Genomic DNA, 23,318 nt, shown 5'->3' with positions numbered 1-23,318 from the left:
ACATTTTAGAAAACAGCCTATAAATGACCAAGCAAAAACATTCCCATGAACATGGAATGAACTAAGGGGAATCTGCGGGAGACAGAGGGCACAGTATGGTTCCCTGCCTACTTACCTCGGGTGGATCCCAGTCCCAAGAAGCACCTTCTATAGGGCCCCATGAAAGGAAAAGAAAAATAGTACTGCACAGACTGCTAACCTCCTTCAGTGCAGGGCTTAGGGGTCCCATGGGACAGAGATCCCACCCACCCACAGCTCTCCGGGCATGACCGGCCCTCTGAGATTTGAACAGTACACCAGGATTAACAGCAGTACACATTCAAAAGTCTTAAGTGGTCTTTAATGACCATGGGCTGTCAGAGTCTCTATTTTATTGTAGAAAGAATGGTTTTGTGGTGATGCAAGCTCTGGGAATCAGGAGACTTCGGTTCTACCAGTATTGCCAGCTCTTCCACTGACTTCCTGTGGGATCTTGTGCAAGTCACTTAATCTTTATACAACTGGGCTACTCATTTGTAAAACAAACAAAATAGGGATAATACACAGTGTCCTCTAATGTAGGCTGGATCTTTGGTTCAAAACTGATTTTGCTTCTTCAACACCACTAGCACCAACCCTCCCAAACCCCAGACTGATTATAGCAGCCATCACTACTCTGAGGGAGGGGGAGAGGGAGTGGGAGGAGGGAGCTATACTAATGAAAATTACTTTCCCAAAACTTCAAATAATGATACCCTTTTAAAAGACCCTTTGTGAGAAATCCTGCCACCACTGAAGTCAAAGTTATTTTTCTTAAACATTGTGATGTCTTACCGTAGGATTCACAGCAATGACATTGTTATAATAAATCTGTGTATGGTGTGTCATACAGAAATAATACATTAGGAGCTTTTAAGATTTAGTAGTTGCCACTGATCAAGAAATAATATATCGTACATGTTTTATATTTATTTCTACAAAGGGGCATGAATTTTATTTTTCACTGTGCTATAACAGTAGAAGTGGGATGTTTTTACCATCTACAGTCAGGGGAAAGGTTGCTACCCTACCACCTCTGGACACGTTCATCTAACTCATCCCTGTGCATATCTGAAAAAAGTTTGCTAAGAGGCTTTCACCCCCTTATCCAACCCCCCTGCTCCCTGTCCCCTGACTCCCCTCCTGACCCCTATTCACATCCCCACCCCCTGAGAGGCCCCCTGGGACTCCCACTCCCAACCGTCCCTGTTCCCCATCCCCTGACCGCCCCCCCAGAACCTCCACCCCATCCAACTGCCCCCTCCTCCCTGACTGCCCCCCCAAGACCCCCTGCTCCCTTACCCACCCACCCCCCGCTCCTCACCCCCTTACCAGCAGCAGGAGCTCGCAGCCGCAACACCCAGCAAGAGCCAGCCATGCTGCCCAGCGGGAGCAGTGGGCCAGAGTGTGGCCCACATGGCAGTGTGGCTGTGGGGACAGCGAGAGAGGGGCCGGGGACTAAGCTCCCTGGCTGGGAGCTTAGGAGCCAGGCAGGACGGTCCCGCGGGCCTGATGTGGCCCGCGGGCCGTAGTTTGCCCACGTCTGATGTAGTCTAATGTAGTGTAATGGGTCCACTCACTGCTAGGGGGCCTCCTCTTGGCAGCTCTTTCCAGGTCTAATGCCCCCTTCTGCCACCTATTTGAACATCCTGCTGCCTCTCTCTCTCTCTCTCTGCAACTCAGGGTGCTCTCTCTTAATGGTTTGGCCTTCCAGTTTGGTCACTATAGTCCTTCCCTTCCAGGGTACCAAAGTCCCACTGTCCAACTGTGCAAGGCAGTCTTCTGCTACACTGCCAGGCTTACTCTACTTCCCTAGTGGCTAGAAGGGGAACCCAGGCCCATCCCCTAGTCCAAGTTCCATCCCAGGGATCCTACAACCAGCAGCCAAGGTCTGCACTGTCCCAAATCTGGTTATTGTTTCTCTGGGCTGCTCCTACGTTGCCTCTATCAGACTCTTTCTCCACTCTCCTCTGGGTACACTCTTCCCTCAGAGCCAGGATCCAGGGTTTCTATTCTCCCCCTGGTTTCCTCCTTTACCTCTCTGAGGACTCATCTAAACTTAAAATGCTGCAGCAGTGCAGTTGTAACATTTCAGTGAAAGCACTACCTACACCGACGGGAGGGGTTCTCCCATCAGTGTTCGTAATCCACCTCTCTGAGAGGCAGTAGCTAGGTTGATGGGAGAATTATCTGGTCAACACAGCACCATCTGCGCTGAGGGTTAGGTCAATTTAATTGCATTGCTCAGGGGTGTGGATTTCTCTCTCTCTCTCTCACACACACACACACACACACACACAGATCGACCATCCTAATTTCCTAATGTAGAACAGGTCTAAAGCTTGAGAGTAACTACACACTTCCACACTGCAGCCCTCACTGGTCTCAGCTTCCTAGTTTTATACCAAAGTGACTATTTGGGACACCCTGAGTGTGTCACCTGGTGTGCTGGGACGCCACTGAGTCAGACTATTCTCCCAGCCTGGGTCCCCTTTACCTGGCCTTGCTGAGTTAGGCTCCCCAGCCAAGCACACAGGCAGGGCCACACCCAGCTGCACAGAGATCCACTCTGGGAAGGCTCAGCTTAAGGGGATTGCCACGGTAACCAGATGCCCCTCCTTGGAGTACAAACCCAAAATTATATGAAATTCACCTCTTCCCTCAATGTGAAAGAGGGTATGCACAATTTCTCACACCTTCCCCCACCCCGTTAAAAATCACATAAACTGAGTTGTATTATAAACCAGAAATAAATTTATTAACTATAACAGACGTATTTTAAATAGTTAAGGAGGTAGCTGACAGAACAAGGCAGATTACTAAGAAAATAAAACAGAACACACAAATTAAGTTTAATACACTAAAGAAATTGGTTACATGTGAGCTCTCACCCTAAATGTGGTTCTAATAAGCTTCTTCACATGCCAGATGCCCTTTTAGCCTGGGCCAGTTCTTTCCCCCTGTTCAGTCTTAGTTGTTTCCAGCAGTCATCTTGGGTGGGGTTAGAGTGACCAGATGTCCCGATTTTATAGGGACACTCCCAATTTTTGGGTCTTTTTCTTATATAGGCTTCTATTACCCCCCACCCCCATCCCAATTTTTCACACTTGCTGTCTGGTCACCCTAGGTGGGGTAGTCATAGTTTGCCCGACCCCTGGCCTACATTTCCCCCGCTAAATGTATTCATTTACATTTAGCCATATTAAAATGCATATTGTTTGCTTGAGCCCAGTTTATCAAGAAATCCAGATCACTCTAAAACAGTGATCTGTCATTTTCATATTTTACCGCTGCAAACTTTATCATTGATGATTTTATGTTGTCCACCAGGTCATTAATAGAAATGTTAAACAGTGTAGGGACAAGAACCTGTCCCTGCAGGACCCCACTTGAAACATACCTGCTCGATGATGATTTCCCATAAGTGATAGCAAGTAGAAGTATTGGAAACAAATTGTTACATATAAAATAAAATTATAACACACATTCTAGAACTAGACTTAATAACTAGATACTCTCATGTCTTGTAGAGCAATGCTCACTCAAAATCCTTGCAGCACTTTACAGCCAAATTTGGCTGTGCTCCTTCTTTCATGAGACAGGCACCTATCAGGTTACATCCTAGGTGAAGTATTCAGTGTGTTTCCTTACATTCCAACATATACCAGTCCCATTTTTTGTTTTTATTCATAAATACACAACCCATGCTGTTTGTTTCATCTTGTAGACTTCCTCTCTTGTAGATTTCACAGTCTCTTATTTAGCCTGTGGCTCAGTATGCAAATAGGCATACAATATACAACTCACCAGACAGGAAGATATGTGTCTGTTGCCACCTGCCTGAAAGGAACACTACAGAGGTATATCACCTCCTGGTGACCTGCATTAACTCCAAGACCTTAAGAACATATTTTTCTGTATAGGATACATGTAACATGGTGGCTTGCTCTTGGACTGGAAAGCTGGGGCTAAGACAGCCCTGCTTACAGGATGAGCCATACCTGGCTTGACTCAGGAGTTCCCAGGGTAAATGGCAGTAGGAAGCTGCAGGGAAGAGGCTTTTGCAGTAAGGAAACTGCAGAGAGAGGATCCCACGGACTGCTTCCCCAGAGGAAGGGATGGTTCCTCAGGAGAGAGGGCCTGGGCCTAACTTAAGCCTGGAGGGAAGACTGTTTTGAGAACTAAGAAGGGTTGTGATTGAAAGAGACTGTGTGGCATTTATGGGAAGAGCCTTGAAAAAGGGGAAAACAGGGGCAGGGCTCTGCAGATGCTACCCTGGCCAGGAGGCTTTCAGTAGAGACCTCACATGGCACCCTTTGGTGAACTATTAATCGGCTATCCAACCCAGCGGATCCCTGTAAAAGCCTGTGCACCCAGATGGCTCCAAGGGGTCCCTGGATCACACCAGGTGCAGGGTTTGTACACCCTGTTACACAGGGGTTTGCACCAGTTACACTAGTGAAAATTTCCCTAGTGTATACCAGTCCCAAGAGTAAATATTGGTGATACTTCCACTGAATATTTGCATATTGTCTATAGGATTAAATGGTCATCTTTTTATAATTATTACCATACTGCTTTTCTAGTTTTTAAGCACTTTGTCCTAGATTCTCAAAGGTACAGTATTTAGGTACTTTACTCCCAGTAATGTGAATGGAAATTAAGTGCCTAAATACCCAGGGCCAGCTCTAGACCCCAGTGCGCCAAGCGCGTGCTTGGGGCGGCATTTTGCCGGCAGGGCGGTAGGCGGCTCCGGCGGACCTCCCGCAGGCATGACTGCGGAGGGTTCACTGGTCCCGCGGCTCCGGTGGAACCCCCGCAGGCATGACTGCGGAAGGTCCGCCGGAGCCGCCTGCCGCCCTCCCAGTGCACCCTCTGCAGGCACGTCTGCAAGAGGTCCCCAGGAGCCGCGGGACCAGCAGCGCACCCCCTGCGGCATGCCGCCCTGCTTGGGGCGGCCAAATTCCTAGAGCCGCCCCTGTAAATACCTCAAATGCTCAGCTCCTCAGTCCTGTCTTCTGTCTTCCCCATCTCTCCTGCTGATCTTGGAGTGAACATAGTTTTGTAAATTATTTCAGCTTTCATTTTTCTATTTCTATGTAGATTTTCTTTAAAAGATACAAATTGGAAGTTAAAGTTAGAACCATTGTGGGTGTAACATGTAATCACAGTTGAATTGACATAAGAAATGATGCCTGTCTTCTCCAAGTGAGATATTATATATGCACAATCCTGGTTTTAGATCTTTTTCTTTTTTACTTTCTATCGCTCTAGATTTTAGCATTAATTTGCAACAAATCAAAGGGCTCTTGATTAATCCAGAATTTTACAAAGCCTCTTCCTTGCAAAACAGGCTCCAAAACAGGGCTCTATGCCATTTTGATCTGCTAAGACAATCATTTAGCTATTGTTTGGAACCTTTTGCTGAGCTCAAAATGGAGCAGGATGCTCCACATTTCTCTTATTCCTGCCAGCCAAACAAATCACTAATCCTAATCGACCCAGCACCTAAAAACTTTAAGGGTTTTAATTTTTGTTTTTTAAGGTTAATCCAACTCTGAGCTGGAGCAGAGAGGTGATACATTTCTTTTAGCTGTACTAACAGAAACACAAGCCATACAATCACTTCGCTGTTTTGGTCCTTAATTGATCTCTTGGCTCTTTGCATGCATTCCCTACCTGTTAGGGTAGCACTGTGCCTGCTACCAAAATTGCATGCTAGTGCCATTAGAGCATGGTCACTAAACCAAAGATTGGATTAGAGATGCAAAAGCCAGCATAATGCTGCAAGTAACAGCTTTTAGGCAAGAAGCCGTCTTTTCTGTACCAGTGTCATTATAGAACCTCCCAACCTTTTTTTTTTTTTTTTGGTGAACAGATATCCTATGGGATTTCTAGTTTCCCCCACCATTGTCCTTATTGACCCTGTACTCAGGTAGCCCTCATTCTGGTTGAAGGCAGTTTGATGCAACCTCCTCCAGAGATTTCCAGTGCTGCCACACAGCTCTTATTATTTGAGGCTATACATAGGCGGCAGGTTTGTATAATTTTTGGTGGGGCCCAAAATGGTGGTGCCCCCCCGCTCCCGCCCTGTAAGCCGATATAAAATGAAGCTACAACGCGTCAGCGCCACAAGATTACAAGGGTCAATTAAAAGTGGAAAGTCAGAAGCAGCACTTGCCTACTTCAATATACAGTATTATATTTTGTTGTACCTGTTGTGATGAAGTGGGAATGTTCTTAATATTTTCTCTGAATACTGTGTGGGTGCCTCAGTTTCCCCTGCAAGATGCCAACTGAAGGTGTTGGGGACAAAGAGATCAGGTGGCCTCCTTGTCCGGAAGAGAGACAGAGGCCAGAGGAGGGAGTGTCAGTTTGGAGCTGGCTGGGGAAATGGGGAGAGACTCAGAACTTGGTTCTGGGCTCCCCACCCCGCAAGATGGACCTGACCGAGGGGTTCTCTTTTCTGTACCAACAAGCTCTGTTTAAACTGTGTTCCCATCATCTAATAAACCTTCTGTTTTACAGTCTGGCTGAGAGTCACATCTGACTGCGGAGTTGGGGTGCAGGGACCTCTGGCTGCCCCAGGACCCCGCCTGGGCGGACTCACTGCGGAAAGTGCATGGTGTGGAAGGGCATGCTGAATGCTCTGAGGTCAGACCCAGGAAGGTGTAAGCTTCTTGCCCTGGAGACAGTCTGCTCAGAGAGGAGGCTCCCCCAGAGTTCTGACTGGCTTTGAAGGAGTGGTTCCAGAGCATCCCAGCATCTCCTTCCACCCCATGCACTTCTCAGAAGTCCACACAGGCACTAACACTCCCTCCTCTGGCCTTTGTCAAGAAGGCTAACATCATTTTGGGCTGTATAAGTAGGGGCATTGCCAGCAGATCGAGGGACATGATCATTCTCCTCTATTCAACATTGGTGAGGCCTCATCTAGAGTACTACGTGCAGTTTTGGGCCCCACATTGCAAGAAGGATGTGGAAAAATTGGAAAATCCAGTGGAGGGCAACAAAAATGATTAGGGGGCTGGAGCACATGACTTCTGAGGAGAGGCGGAGGGAACTGGGATGGTTTAGTCTGCAGAAGAGAAGAATAAGGGAGGATTTGATAGCTGCTTTCAACTACCTGATAGGGGGTTACAAAGAGGATGGATCTAGACTGTTCTCAGTGGTAGCAGAGGACAGAACAAGGAGTAATGAACTCAAGTTGCAGTGGGGGAGGTTTAGGTTGGATATTAAGAGAAACTTTTTCACTAGGAGGGTGGTGAAACACTGGAATGGGTTACCTAGGGAGGTGGTGGAATCTCCTTCCTTAGAGGTTTTTAAGGCCCAGCTTGACAAAGCCCTGGCTGGGATGATTTAGTTGGGAATTGGTCCTGCTTTGAGCAGGGGGTTGGACCTTATGACCTCCTGAGGCCCCTTCCAACCCTGATATTCTATGATACTCTAAACTGACCACCAAATTTAAGTTGCGTTTTTCCGGTCAGGTGAGGACTGTGGGGCAGGGCTAGGGATAAGGAACTTGGGGTGCAGACAGGCTGCCCCAGGGCTAGGGCCAAAGAGGACTCCCCTCCACCCTCCCTGGCAGCAGCAAGCTCCAGGGGAGGGACCCCTCCTCTCCCCCGCAGTTCACTGCACATGCTCCTAGGGTCCCTCTCAGGTCCAGAAGGCCCACTCGGCTCCCCTATGGTGGGTACCGAGGGGGGAGGTTGCCATCACGTATGGCCTCCCCTGCTGCCACCCCTGCTGCCACCCCTCACCATAGCCTCACTGGGGATGGGGCTGCCCCTGCCTCAGGTGCAGCTCCCATGGGCCCTGCTAGCTACTAGACTGGGAGCCTCCCGGCCAATGGAATGGGCTGGGCTGGGGGGCGGAAGGCAAAAGGGGAGATTGTAGGGAGCTTTGGAGGAGGGGAGGCAGGGGGGGAGGGGAGTGGGCTGGCACAAAGGGGAGGGCTCTTTGGAGAGGAGTGACAGGGGCACAGGGGTCATTGGGAGTCTCTCGAGGGGGCAGAGGGTTGTGTGGGTCTCTGTGGGGCAGGGGGCTGTGATGGGCGGAGCCAGCTGCAACCTGGGTCTGCTCTACGGGGGGTGTTGCTATAGTCCCCTCAGGAAGCCCCCCCCCCGATCCTGTGTATTTTATACCAGCCCCGGGGTGCCCATTGCTGCTCCTTTCCCCGCCCATGGCTCCATCTGTCTGTCCCCACATCTCCCCCGGCTGTGTCCGTCTGTCTGTCCCATAACCCCCAAGCTGTGTGTGTTTGTCCCCACCCACCCCCTCCCGGCTGTGTGTGCGTGTCTGTGCGTGTGTGTGAGTGTGTGTGTCTGTGTGTGTGTCTGTCTGTGTGTGTGTGTGTGTGTGTGTGTGTGTGTGTGTGTGTGTGTGTGTGTGTGTGTGTGTGTGTGTGTGTGTGTGTGTGTGTGTGTGTGTGTGTGTGTGTGTGTGTGTGTGTGTGTGTGTGTGTGTGTGTGCCCACAGCTCACCGGCTGTGTCTGGCCAGGGCTCAGCCGCTGCCTGTGGCTCGCTCCCCCTCCCTGCTGTGGAGGCGCGGCCAGGCAGCTCCGGCACCGCCCCCGGCAGCTCCCATTGGCTGGGGCTCCCAGCCAATGGGCTGGGAGTCCAGTCGCTCCTGAGGCCCCTCCCGGGAGCTGCCGCGGCCGCTGCGGTAAGGTGAGAGCCCCGAGTGTTGCAAAGGGGGGACCCCCAGCACAGGGCCTGGGGCCCAAACATTGGTGGGGCTGAGCCCAGCTCCTGGATTATTGGTGGGGCCTGGGCCCCACGGGCCCATATAACTCGCCGCCCCTGAGGCTATAGTATGTATCAAGTGGATCCATGTGGTTTATACACACTTGCGTGGCTATGCATGAATGTTGCATTGTGGTTACAGGAAAAAAACCTTTATGTTCAATGAGAGTACAGCCTACAAGCACATTCTGTGAATGCAATACTACAATGGCACTGAGGACAAGTTGAAGGGTCCAAAGCTCACCCTGAGAAGCTGGCAAGAAGCCTAAAGGTCATAAAGGAAAAGAGATTAAGAGCAGGGTGTTTTATGCCCTTTTATTGTGAAACTTTGCATATGTTGATTCTGCCAAAGGAGCCAGTTCTCCTTGTCAAACTTGGAAAGGTTAAGAGAATAGGAGACAGAGCATCTTGATTTCAGTCAGCCCTTGGAATAGAGTTTCAAGCATCACCATCCAGAAATGTATATTAATGTTAGCAGAAAGTGTGCAGGCATGGAATATTTCAGTTGACTATGGGAACATTATCAGTCTGAAATCTTCCTCCTATGTCAGAATTCCCATTCACCTGCACAGTTAAGTCACATTAGTAAATCAAGACTGGAAATAATATTCCCTAAATGGACGTCAAGGGAGTAGTAGCTTCCTACCCCATTCCGGGCAGAAAAACAACAACAGAATTCCAAGTTCCATAAGAAAGACATAAATTAGAGAACTTTGGAATCTGACTCACACTCTGGCTCCCGGGAAGTCTGTGAGACTCCACAGCCCAAAGCAAGAAACTGATTATTTCCAAACAAAACAAACTGAAAAATATGTAGGACCAAATTTTGAGTGGGACTTCTTAATATCACCCAGTAAACTTGCAGGGGCGTTTGCTTTTTGTGCATGCAAAACATGTATTTGCACATTCATAGTGAACAATGGAAAATGCCTCTTTGTGCATGCAATGACCCATTTTATGCATGCTTTAAAAACTATATTGTACATGGGTCTAATGTGATAGGCAAACTCAGAAGAAAAAAAAACTGGAGATATACCCATCTCCTAGAACTGGAAGGGACCTTGAAAGGTCATTGAGTCCAGCCCCCAGCCTTCACTAGCAGGACCAAGTACTGATTTTTGCCCCAGATCCCTAAGTGGCCCCCTCAAGGACTGAACTCACAACTCTGGGTTTAGCAGGCCAATGCTCAAACCACTGAGCTATCCCTCCCCTCACAATAACTTGTAAAAAAAAAAAAAAAAAAAAAAAGAGTGGCATCTTCATGTACAAAATGGATGCGCCCATAGCAACCGACCAGTGAAAATTCGATTTGAAGGATTTAGAATTTTTCAATATTTTTAACGTGGGCTCCCACTGCAAGATATACCTCCTGGTGGGAGCTCGTATGGTGCTCCACCATTAACAACATTTATTTTGAGGTCAAGCCACTGAACTCTCCTGTTTGATACTCAATGCATATGAGGGCTGTACCATGACATCAGGTGGAGGTTAAGAGATGGAATCTTTCATCTGCTACCTATGGGCCTGATCCAGCTCAATTAAAGTCAAGGGAGAGACCCCTATATATTTAATGGGAATTGGACCAGGCTCTACATGGGACCATAATATTGAAGAAGGTTTTGCTGCCCACAGTGATAAGGATGGCAGCTAAAGGAATTCACCAATTCAGCCAGTGGGGAACCACATCAGAGATGCTGGAACACCATAGAAAGCTCCCTTGCTCCACTGATGAGTGTCTGTATGTGGGGCTTGTCTGTCCAATCTAGTGGAGGAAGAGCAATGGTGTGCTGAAGCTGAAAGGAATTTCCTCAGACTTCCTCCCCTCTCGAAAAAGATGGATAGTGATTTGATAGAATACTTACTTTTGAAGTGTTAAAGATGCAACTGTTAAAATCAGAAGAACAGGAAGAAAAGACGCTGCCTAGTTAAGTAAAATATATGTGTTACTGCATGGAAAGAAGAGGAAAGAAAAGCAATTGTTAAAATAAAAGAGCAAATGGATTACAAAGTATGAGACTGGATCCTTTTAATGTTCTTTTATATTATGCATATTTCCTACAATCTTTGGTCTTTTAAGTAAAGAGCTAAAGAGAATTCATGCAAAACTAGTTTATTGGGCCTAGGAATAGAAGAAAGTAAGCAAACTCCCCTTCTTGGACTACTCACTATCAGACTGCCAGATGGCAAAACACACACCAGAGTTTATGGAAAACAACCTAGCACAGATCAGAACCTCCAATATAGGTCCTATACCCTAGCCACATCATTGCTAAGGATCCTGGAGCCCAAGACAACAACAAAAAGTGTTCCACAGAAAAATGTCTGCAACTAAATGTCCAAAGTAACAACTCTAAAATGTAACAAAGAAAAGCTGTGGCACCAAGCAGCTCTCTCAAAAAAGGTCAGTACATATAGCAGCGGTGTGGGAACCTGGTAGTATTTTGAGTTACATGAAAATTATCTTGCATCCGAAGAAGTGGGTATTCACCCACGAAAGCTCATGCTGCAAAACGTCTGTTAGTCTATAAGGTGCCACAGGATTCTTTGCTGCTTCTACAGAACCAGTCTAACACGGCTACTCCTCTGATACATGAAAATTATGTAACAGTTTTTGAACTGGGTTTCCCTAAACCTCTTCTAGTTTCATAATATGTTTTCTCCATTAATATATCCATTGTGGGGTTTTTAAGGGTAACTTAGTTTAAAAGCCGTAGGCCAAATAGTCAGCTGGTGATGTCACAAATTGATTTATATCAATTTACACCAACTGAGGATAGCCCAATGTATTTCTAATTAAATTTAAGCCTGTGCCATATAACCAGTAAAGTTGCCTTCTTGAAATTGGTTCTTGCTCTTGCTTCTGAGACCACCCAGAGAATAATGGGTTGTTTTTTTTAAATGCAGCAGTCCAGAATGCATATTTTGCTCCAGCCAAATGGAACCTGAACAATTTTTTAGTGGGTTCTAAATTTAGTAAGATGAATTTTTCCACTCCTGTTAAGTAGCAATCCACCTGACAAAGCCTTAGAGAAAGCAGCATTTGTGTCATGCATTGTGACACGAGGTTCAACATCAGGCTGTTGTGATGCCCCATATTTGTAAAATCGACCTCTGTTTAAGGACTAAAAAGGGATTAATCAGGACATCACAGAAGCAGACTAGGATCAAGGGAACAGTGGACAAACTTGTAACTACACACATTATCACTATCGGTCACATAATCATCTCAGAAGCTGACAAACCCAAAGCCAGGGTAAACAGACATTAGAAAAACAAGTAATAGAGTCCCTGACCCCACCCAATGGATCATGGCAGTGAGAACATCTGTTCACAATGGTAAAAAAAAAATCACAAAGAAGAAGTGACAGAGACGAGTTCTTTCCAGATGTATAGGCAATAGGGAGAATGAAGGTCACAACAGAATGCTGCATAGAAATGAGAGCTCATAACCACCTAATCATAACCCATTCTTCTCTGCAGCTCAGCAAAGGACCTGAGAACAGCTTCTAACAATCCTTTCTCATTTGCCAGCACAGCCAATGACCTCAGTCTGTTATCCTTGCCCCAGCAAATGGAAACAGAGTAACACATTAACTGTGCCTCTGAAATTAAAACATGCAGTGGAAGAGTCAAAAAGGGAGTTGCATATATATACTGTAGCTCACACCAAGTATTGTTGCACTTGCTATTTGTTAAATAGCAAAATACAAGGAGACATGGGGCCACATGATGATGTTATTTACACTGATTGTATGCGGTGTTGTAGCCAGATTGGTCCCAGGATATGAGAGACAAGGTGGGTGAGGTAATATCTTTTACTGGACCAACTTCTGTTGATGAGGGAGACAAGCTAGTGGACAACACAGCTAGGGTGACCAGATCACCCAGGTCAAATATCGGGACATGGGGGGGGGGGGGCGGAGACAGGGACAGAGGGGAAAAAAATGGCGGCAGAGCAAAAAAAAATTAAAAAATCCCCCACCCCCGATTCCTCCTCCCTCCGCAAGCGCTGGAGGGAGGCCCGGGAGACACAGGGGAGCGCGGGGCTGGGGTGAGTGTGAGTCTGGCCTGGCCCCAAGCAGGCAGGACTCGGGCGCGGTACCTGGAGGGAGAGTAGGGGGCGGCCTGCAGGGCCAAGCAGTGGTTGTTCTCCCCACCTGGGCAGCGGGACTTGGGAGCAGCCGCTGCTGCAGCTCCCACTGCCGCGGGGGGAGGAAGCGGCCGCTGGCCAAGTTTGGCGGCTGCGGCTCTAGCACCCATTAACCCCCTGGGCCAGTCGCGTCTGGGCTGGCTGCCCAGCTGGTGCAATCCCACAGGTGGCCCCGTAGTGGGGGCAGCAGGCCCCAGCCCCCCCATCCCGCTTGGGTCCCGCAGGAGAACGAATGGGGCTGGGCTGCCGATGCCTCCGCTGCGGGATTGCACCAGCCGGGCAGCCAGCCCAGACACGACTGGCCAGGGCTGGGCGCAGCGTGCGCGCTGCTGGGTCCCTGCAGCAGGCCTGGGCTCGGGGGGTTCTGGCCCGGGCGCCAAAGCCACAGCCGCTGAGCGCCACGTGCTTGGCCGCTTCCTCCCCCCACGGCAGTGGGAGCTGCAGCAGCGGCTGCTCCCGAGTCCTGCTGCCCAGGTGGGGAGAACAGCCGCCGCCTGGCCCCGCTGGCCGCCCCCCTACTCTCCCTTCAGGTACCGAGTCCTGCCTGCTCGGGGCCAGGCCAGACTCACACTCACCCCGGCCCCGCACTCCCCTGCGTCCCTTGGGCATGGCATGCTTGGCAAGAGGCGGGGATTTGGGGAGAGAGCCAATGGGGGAAGGAGGGGGCAGAGTCAGGGCGGGGGAGGGTGTGAGCCCTTCTGGGCTCCGGAGCCTTTGCTTGTTTGTCCCGTGTCCCGACCTAACATTGGTCGGGACGCGGGACAAACAAGCAAATATCGGGACAGTCCCGATAAAATCGGGACGTCTGGTCACCCTAAACACAGCGGACAAGATATAAAGAATTACTGGGCAAAATGGTGAATCAAACTCAAGATTATCATAATCCAGGCCTTTAATTAAACATCATGCCAGGCCTTCATTTTATTAATTTTAAATTATTGTATCTGGTTCTAACTATTTTGTTTGTTGTAATTGTTGCAGTAACATAGAGATGTCAGGCAACAGGTATGTGGAACATCCAGAAACTTCACAACCAGGTTTAAATTGTATTTATTTATTTTACTGAAAATGGAAGGCTGTGTGGAATACAGTAGAACCTCAGAATTACAAACACCAGAGTACAGACTAACCAATCAACCACACACCTCATTTGGAACCGGAAGTACACAATCAGACAGCAACAGAGACCCCTCCCTTCATCCCCCCCAAAAGGCAAATACAGTACAGTACTGTGTTAAATGTAAACTATTGAAAAAATAAAGGGAAAGCATTTTTTTCTGTAAAGTTTAAAAGCTTTATTAAGTCAATGTTTAGTTGTAAACTTTTGAAAGAACAACCATAACGTTTTGTTCAGAGTTACAAACATTTCAAGTTACGAACAACCTCCATTCCTGAGGTGTTTGTAACTCTGAGGTTCTACTGTAGATGTCTTTGTGTAAGGATGAGGGTGTGGCTGAAGAAACCACAGATCATTCTCCATACTGGAAGGCAGGCTTCTAGACTGCAGGGGGAGAACTGGCAGAACCTTATGGCAGGGTCTGTGCTATGTAATCTTTAAATGAAAATAATTTACTTGTAAAATAAGCACTCGTGCCTTATTAAGAACAACACCACAATCAGTACAATATAAGTAAAATATTCTATAAGAAATTACTTATCTATAATGGGGAAAAGTTGAACAAAGTTTTATTCTCTCTCTCTGAAGAGATTTTAGGCCTGGAGAAAAGTGCAAGATAGAAATTTCTCTGTATATTGAGTAGGTACAAGATGAGGAGATGGGCTTGTTAAGGCACATGTTAGGGAGGCAGAAGAGATGGTTTCTTTTAGTGACCCTCCTATGGACTTCCTGTGTGATCTTGGGCAAATCATTTAATCTCCATACCTCAGTTTCATTATTTGTAAAATAGGATTATTAATATTACCCTTTAACATATGAGTAATGTAAAACTAAAATCAGGTTCCTCATAGCTGCTTTTACAAACTTACCACAAAAACCTTTAAGTGAGAGCTTGAACATTAATCTTGGCCTACATTTTGAGAAAAGGACTAGGAAATGGTCCTGGTGCTCGGAATAATGGGAGTTTGAACTATTCTCCTACAATCCCCATCTCTGTGAAGGTGTCCAGAAGGCCTTTAGAAAAATCACCCAGATGCAGACCTGTGGGATAGGTACCCAGAGAGGAATGCAACTGCAATGGCATAGCACAGTGCAAGAAAGCATGCTGGATAAAACTGCAACCAAAACAGCATAGCTTCTGTAAATACACTGCTCCATTGGTGATTATTCTGGTGCTTTAGATGTTAGCTGAGATGCTTTCTTTGAGCTACAAGACCAGTACTATATAAAAGCATTAGAACAAAACAGTACATTTCTGCAGCAATAAAATGTTTCCAAAACTTACAAAAGTGATAGAAATTGTGTTATAATGACTGACCCTGAGGACACCCCTACATAAACAGTTCCATTTCCATGGTTTATACTCCATTAATTCTTTCAGTACATTGTTTCTTAATCTTTTTCATGTATCAGAAGACCTCACGGAAGAGCTGCTGTTACAACACTTTGCCATCTATTTGTTGACATCTTCAGTAATCTGTCTGCTCTGGACTGCCAATTCTAGCAACTGTTGGTTTGATAGTTCAGTTAACCATATCATGTAACATTTTTTTCAAAGTGTCTCATTTAGAAGATTGATAGAATGATCTCCCTTGGAAAATTACCTTGCAAGAGGTTCTGCAGGCTGGGACTAACTGGGCTGAATTTGATTGAAGGGGCAGGTTAAGCAGAAATGTCCTCAGTATGGGTAATTTTAATTCTACAAGTGCTCAGTTTTGTATAAAAGAATGAAACAATTAAGAAGTGAGAAAATCAAAACATCTTTGTAGAGATTTCCTGTTGTTTCTAGAACAAAAGTAGCATCTGGGAAGAGTGAGCTCATTTCCTACTCACTGTAGTCGTTTGTCAGAGTAGTAACAATTATGTTACATTTATCATATCTTTCATCCTGAAGGATCCTAAAATGCTTGGCAAATTTAAACAAACTGATTTGCAATGATTAAGAATCACTTCACCCTCACAAAAATGCAGCCACTTCTCTGGTAAAACAGGGCAGCTGTTCAAAGGTGCAAAACAACACTATGAAGGGGGCATGAAGTGAAGAAGAATCCTTTAGCCAATTGAAACTACATGTAGCGCCCCTCTCCACCTGATTACCTCCTTTAATGGCAATCCGCTGACATGTTCTGACGGACAGGTCTGGGTTCTTTTGGATCCCGCCACCCACTCAGTAGGGTGAATCTTTGTTCTTTTTTGGTTATGAAATTAGTTGGCGGTGCCTCCACCCCCCTCGCTCCTTCCTGGCAGGGTCACCAGGGCAGCTTGGGCGGAAAATTCTAACTACAGAGGAATCCCCACTTATTTGCCAGATAGTTGGAGACTTCCAAGAAATAACACAACACATAAAAATATATTCAACACAACAATTATATTAAACAGGCAACAAATACAACATAATAGGGGAAACACTATTTTTAGGGTCACTGGTGCCCACACTTAAAATGTCTGGATGTAACAAATGTAAAACTAGTGTCCTGTTGGTACGCGTACCTTGCTGGGGCCCTTGATGACCTATACAATTCTCTGCAGAGGTGTAGCAGTGTGGCTGACTGGGTTCAGTATAGCCAAAAGACCCACACGTGGGAGGAGGTGGTGAATCCCTCCACAGGTGTAATAAGCGGTAGATTATAAAATCCTCAAACCCTCACTCCCTGGCTTGAGGACACAGTTCAGGGAGTAGAGGGTCCCCAAAACAAATTCCCTGACTAACTAACTAAAGACAAGGCACTCACAAACTCCACAAATGATCTTCAGGGTTGAGGATGACGCTGGACGATTCCAGGGGCTGCTGTCCGCTGGCAGGGATCCTCCTCAGGCAGGAATCAGCCCTGGACTAGCAGCGCTGACCATGTGGGGACTGGTCTCACCAGGGGAGCTGGAGGCGAACCCAGCCTGGCTGGGGAAATTTCTCAGCAAACGTAACAATTGGGAATCATCCGTGGGGGAGGAAAACCCAGCTGGGGGATCTGGTGTCAGGTCCCTAGAGGCCAGTTCTCAGGGGGAACCCTGCTTGCAGGCCTGGGACTCACCAGCTCCCCCCACAGCCAGTTTGGCCTTTTTCCTGGCTCGCCCCAGCCTCCCTCAAAATGGCTTCTCCCTCTCCTCAACTCCCTGGGAGGGGCATCTCACTCCCTATTGGTTGCTGGGCAGACTCTGAGTTTGCCTTGGCTCCTCCTCCCTGAGCTGCCAGCAGACAGAGCTCCAGAAATCTATGTAATCTCCTTGGGGGTTACACTCAGGGGCAATTTAAGTACAGTAACTCCTCACTTAATGTAGTTATGTTCCTGAAAAATGCTACCTTAAGCAAAACAATGTTAAATGAATCCAATTTCCCCATAAGAATGAATGTAAATGGGGGGGTTAGATTCCAGGGAAATTTCTTTTGCCAGACAAAAGACTATATATATATATATACACACATACATACATACATACATACATACACACACACTCACAAACAGATATACAAAGTATAAATTTTAAACAAACAATGTAATACTGTACACAGCAGTGATGTGAAGCTTGGTGGAGGTGGTGGAGTCAGAGGGTGGGATATTTCCCAGGGAATGCCTTACTGCTAAATGATGAACTAGATCTCAGCTGAGCCCTCAAGGGTTAACATACTCTACAAGGCAGCACGAATGTAGGGAGAGGAGGCAACATGGCAGAGAGCGACAGAGACACACGCCATGTGTGTGTGAGAGAGAGAGAGAGAGCGAGATGCGCATTACCCCTTTAAGTACGCTGACCCCACTCTAAGTACATTGCCTTTTTAAGTAGATCAGCAAGTTGAGACAGCAGCTGCTGCCAGCAAGCTCCCTCCATCCTGAGCCCTATCCTGTCTCTCCTGCTCTGCGGAGATGGGGGACAGGAGCAGGAGGGAGGGGGACACTCTGGCATTAGCACTCCTCTTCCCCCCCACCCCCCGCACAGCAAGCAGGAGGCTCCCAGGAGCAGCTTTAAAGGCAGAGGGCGGGAGCAACACAAGGCAGTTGGGGGAGGGACAGCTGAACTGCCCAGCAATTGATAGCCTGCTGGGCGGCTGCAGCTCAGGGAACTTAGGCAAGCTGATGGGGGGCTGCCAGTCCACCCTGGTTCCAAGCCCCCACCAGCTAGCTCCAACAGGCTACTCTTTCTGCAAGCGGTGGACAAAACAGGCAGCTGCCAAAAAACGTTACAAGGGAGCATCGCACAACTTTAAATGAGCATGTTCTCGAATTGATCAGCAACGTAACAACAAAACGTTAACCGGGATGACTTTAAGTGAGGAGTTACTGTACATAACTACACAAAGTAAGATTTGGCTAGAAAATTGGGGTTAACCATTGTTTGCAAAGCAAGTAAATGTTCTGTTTACAACTGGGATATACTAGAAAACTCAGAAAGCCCAACTCTGGAGCAGCCTTTAAAGTTTGTGCTGTAAGGAAGATGCTATAGCTGCTCTTTGACCTCAAGAGTAGCAGCTAGCAATGAAAATGAGCGGTGAACAGATTCCCAGAAAACAATCCACAAACATGGTGATGCCTACAGACAACTCTCTTTGCTAACTAATACAATGGTGGAATAAGGTTTGCACAATGCAGAGTTCTCTTTAATCAAGGAACATCCTCAGAAGTGTGTTAACTGATAGCAATGCTCTTCTCTTCACTTCACCTAGTCTCCTGTTCCGCAACCTTACCTATTCTTTTGTTTGCCTTGGAGACATCAGATTAATATGTTCAATGAGAGTCTTCAGTCAAAAGGAAAGCAAAGGATAGGTGGTCGAAGTGTGACGTTGTAGTCCATATGTTTATGGAAATATGCTTATGAGTGTAAATATAATGTAACTGGAATATGCTTTATGCAAAAGGTCTCTTGTAAGGTATCATTACAAAGCTTATAATTTACTGAGTGTGTTCATCCTACTTGTATGAATGTATCATTCTTGTATCTGAAACTAGAAATACGAAGTATTACTCTGAAGTTCTACTGTAACTATGCAAAGTGTGGGCCATTAATGGTGGCTTGGAATCTTGATTGCTCCCATTAACTACGACAATTGGTGGTAAATGGCTCTGTTTACTTGTAAGCCTTCCTGTATACCTGTGTGTGCCAGCCAGTGGGTAATGCAATCTCACAGGACATGTCACATGATACTGGAATCCATCTTAAACCTGGTGCTTTTCCATTTAGAAGGAAGGATGGGAACCCAGAAAGAGAAAAAGGATTCCCGCCTTGTGCCAAAGATATAAAAGGGGGTAGAACAGAACAAATGGGGCTGCCAGTCATGAGAAATCCCCTAGTTACCACCTGTGCTAGAACTAACAAGAACTGTACCAGGGGAAAGGATTGGGGCCAGACTAGAAAGGAGTCTAGTCTGTGAAAGAAGCTTATTGGAACATCAATGAGGGTGAGATTTACCTGTATTCTTAATGTTTCTTAATGTATTAGGCTTAGACTTGCATGTTTTGTTTTATTTTGCTTGGTAACTTACTTTTTTCTGTCTGTTATTACTTGGAACCACTTAAATCCTACTTTTTATATTTAATAAAATCACTTTTGTTTATTAATTAACCCAAAGTACGTGATTAATACCTGGGGAAGCAAACAGCTGTGCATCTCTCTCTATCAGTGTTATAGAGGGCAGACAATTTATGAGTTTACCCTGTATAAGCTTTATACAGAGTAAAACGGATTTATTTGAGGTTTGGATCCCACTGGGAGCTGGGTGTCTGGGTGCTGGAGATAGGTGACTTGCTGAACAGTTTTTGTTAAAGTCTGCAGCTTTGGGGGTGTGGACCAGACCTGGGTCTGTGTTGCAGCAGACTAGCATGTCTGGCTCAACAAGGCAGGGTTCTGGAGTCCCAAACTGGCAGTGGAAAACAGGCTGAGGTAATTCCAGCACATCGAGTGACAGCTTCAAGGGGGTCTCTGTGATCGAACCTATCACACTTACCTATTCTTTTGTTTGCCTTGGAGACATTTGATTAATATGTTCAATGAGAGTCTTCAGTCAAAAGGAAAGCAAAGAGTAGGTGGCCAACAGAGGAAAGGGAAGCGAAAGAGAGGGATTGAGGAGGTGTGGCTAGCAATTTAAAAGCTAAGAAGAGCAGGGCGTGGAATTGAGGCACCCATGTTTGCTGTAGGCATAATGATGCAGAGTTCTGAAGAAGGAAGCAATCACAGAGCAGGCGTTTGGTTACTGTACAATTATGGAGAAAGAAGTGTGCAAGCTGGAAATTGAGAAAGAAGCATATAACTGTGGGTTAGTAACTCTACTGCACTCTGATTAGCCAAGACAATTCTTTTTCAGTACAGTAAATCACCAATTTAATAAAACATTGTTCTTGTGTGGCCTGATCATGTATTGCTGGTTACTTTGCAGGACAGAACCACATAATGCTTTTCTACCAGAGATCTCAAAGCATTTTAGACAGATAGGCATTTATTAACCCCATTGTACGGACTGAACAATTGAAGCAAGCATCTGAGTCTACCCTAGCCTTTTTTCCCTAAAATTTCCCACAATTGCTATCATCAGTAGAGTTGTACCAATTATAGCAACAGTGAAAAGCACAGGGGAACAAAAGGCCAGGATGCATTCAGTGAGTTAGGAGCCAAATCAAGAAAAGAAACAAGGAGTCTTGATTCTGTCTCCAAATATTATTTTATTTCTTTTTTGAGTAGTGGTTGCACCTAGGAGCCCCAGTCCTGGACAACAACCCCATTGTACAAACAAGGAAGAAAAAGATGGCACGTCAGGAGCAGGAGTGCCAGAACAGTGGGAGCCAAGGGGCCATGGCTCCTCCACCAGCTGTAGGGTGAGTGACCGGGGCTGTGTGTGTGAGGAGGGAATGAGGAGAAGCAAGCATGGGGCAGGATCCTAGGGGGGAAGAGGTGGCACAGGAGTGGGGCCTCAAGGGAAGTGGTAGCGTGAGGGCTTGGGGAGAAGGGATGGTGTGGGGGAGGGGCTTCAGAGGAAGAAGTGGCATGAGGGCAGGGCCTCGGGGGAAGGGACAGGGGAAAGGGGCCACAGTTTGGGCACTGATGCCCCCCCCCCACACTTTTAGGACCCTTCTGCTGCTCCTACTCTGGAGTCGCTCAGAATCAGCAGTGGCATGTTAAAAATATCTTATTTCTACTCGGAATTGGGATTTATGCAGAGGGATGGGGAAGTTTCTTATTCAGAGTGATAAGCTGTCTTTACTAGATTAGTTCATAAATTTCAAGGTCAAAGAGGGGATCATCATGACTATAGTCTGACCTCCTGCACAATGCAGGCCATAGATTTGTGCAGGTAATTCCTGCATCAAGCCCAATAATTTTTGGCTGAACTGAAGCATATATTTTAGAAAGACATCCAATTTTGATTTAAAGACTTGAGTGATACATGGGAACCAACATTTAGGGTAAAATTTAGCTAGCATTTTACTGGTTTTGAAAAAAATAATAATAAACTATTAAAGTAATTTGGGTTTGTGGTTCAGGGATAGATCAAGAACAAATAATGGCAAAGTTGAGGGGCAGTTCTTTATTTAAAAAAAAAAAAAAGAACAAAACAAAAAATATCCTAAGGGCCTAATAAGACATGTGCCTATCATCATCCTGACATCTTTGCTTTATGTTGTATCTCTTTATCCCTCCCTTCAGTCTTTTTAGATACATGTTCCGGGATGGGATTGTCTTTCTCTGTGTTTGGATAGTACCTACCATATTTTGAGCACTGCTGCAATCAAAATAAAATAACAGACGGGACCCCTAACATGGGGAGCTAATTTTTAGAGTTTACATGTTTGACAATGTCTTTTTAAGTTCAAATATCAAACTTTATGTCCTGATTCTGAAAAATGTCCCATGTGGGGTGACCCTTGCTCCCACATGAAGCCCCACTGAATGTAAATATGAAGACTGTAAAACAGTATCTAATAATGCACAGCTTCCTGAACACTTTAAGTCAGAAGCATAACTGTCATGCATCATTAAGCATACAGTCTGGATTATACATTTGAGGAATCTAAAAAGATGATGATGTAAAATATGTCATTATATTTTTATACATAGCTCAAGACCAATTCTCAGAAATTCTACTGATATACATATGTATGTGTATATATACACACACACGCACACACTCTCTCTCTATTTTTTTTCCCTTTTCCTGGTCAACCTCTAAGCATAAATTGCAGAATTAGGGAGCCAACTGTATAGACTGCAGAGCATTGTAGGATTTTCTGATAGACACTACTGTGTAAATACAGGTTATTAAAATCTGCCCTGATACAGCAATCAGATCTGTGCAGATAAACCCCTTGTGTCTCTGTCCACAAAACCCCACTGAAGCTAATAGGGCTGTGTTTGCATCCTTCTGGACAGAACTGATTGCAGGATCCAGCCCTTGGACAGTAAACTCTTCAGAATTGGGACACAGTTTTATTTTTTTATTAGGAAAAAATTGCCATACACCTTTATAGTAATACATAGAAATACTTAATGTTTTAGTATAATTATTATTTTCACTCTAGATACCTCTTTTCCCTTCAACACACTATTGTTATAAGTGCAAGTTGTCCACCTGGCTACCATCCTCCACGTGAGGATCAGTATGCAGGTATTTAGTTGGTGAATTGCTCTGATAATCCTCAGACTCATAGATGTGTGAGATATTTTCCCAATCCCAGCTCTAGTACCAATTTGCTGGTTTGCTTTCCAGGACATAAGGGTTGAACAACCCCAATAAGAAAGGCCCCATATTCAGCAGAGAGGTGACATATGGTGTATACTTTACTGGTGTATCAAGAGGAAAAGCGCGGAGGGAGGGGGAATCATGACATCTCCCTACTAATAAGCCTCAAGTTTAGCTAGCACTTTACCAGGAATAATTTGCTGCTGGAATAATTTGTACAGTGGGGGTGCTCAGAGTCTTTGAACTGAACTGTAAACCCTGTATATGATGGAAACCACTTCAGCATAGTTTCCAGCACCTATGCACGCTACACAATGGGGCATAGCTGTGGTGGCTGTAGGCCCAGTGCAACTGTAATGTACCCAGTGGGCTTCTTTTTGCAGTGGAGCGGGAAGGTTACTGCCATTACCTTTGTGATGGCTGCTTACGCTTATACTCGTGGCTCTGTAGTTCTAACGCACGGTGCCCCGCTGCAGCAGGAACAGCGGCGGCGCAACAAGTAAGGGCAGGTCACATGCAGCCCACAGCAGGAGGAAACCAGTTCTAGGCGGCGACAGTAGCAGCTCCCCTTCGCCTCAGCTCAATCACCTTCCACTACCCTACTTTGCAACACGAGGGAGGGGGAG

The 23,318-nt window shown here is 46.2% G+C and overlaps 1 long non-coding RNA gene across 2 annotated transcripts in view; it reads right to left on the bottom strand.

Annotated features, from left to right (window-relative positions):
• The window catches only part of LOC120370304, a 34,893-nt gene extending 11,659 nt beyond the window's left edge, over window positions 1–23,234 (bottom strand). For both annotated transcript variants that reach the window (XR_005583692.1, XR_005583693.1), the window contains exon 1: window positions 23,102–23,234. This is a non-coding gene — a long non-coding RNA (uncharacterized LOC120370304). The remainder of the gene's footprint in view (window positions 1–23,101) is intronic.
• Window positions 23,235–23,318: the final 84 nt, after the last annotated feature.

This window comes from Mauremys reevesii, linkage group 8, assembly GCF_016161935.1.
Source record: "Mauremys reevesii isolate NIE-2019 linkage group 8, ASM1616193v1, whole genome shotgun sequence".
Lineage (NCBI taxonomy): Eukaryota > Metazoa > Chordata > Testudines > Geoemydidae > Mauremys > Mauremys reevesii.
The sequence above is the reverse complement of the archived record's forward strand: the minus strand, read 5'-3'. Positions and strand labels throughout refer to the sequence as shown.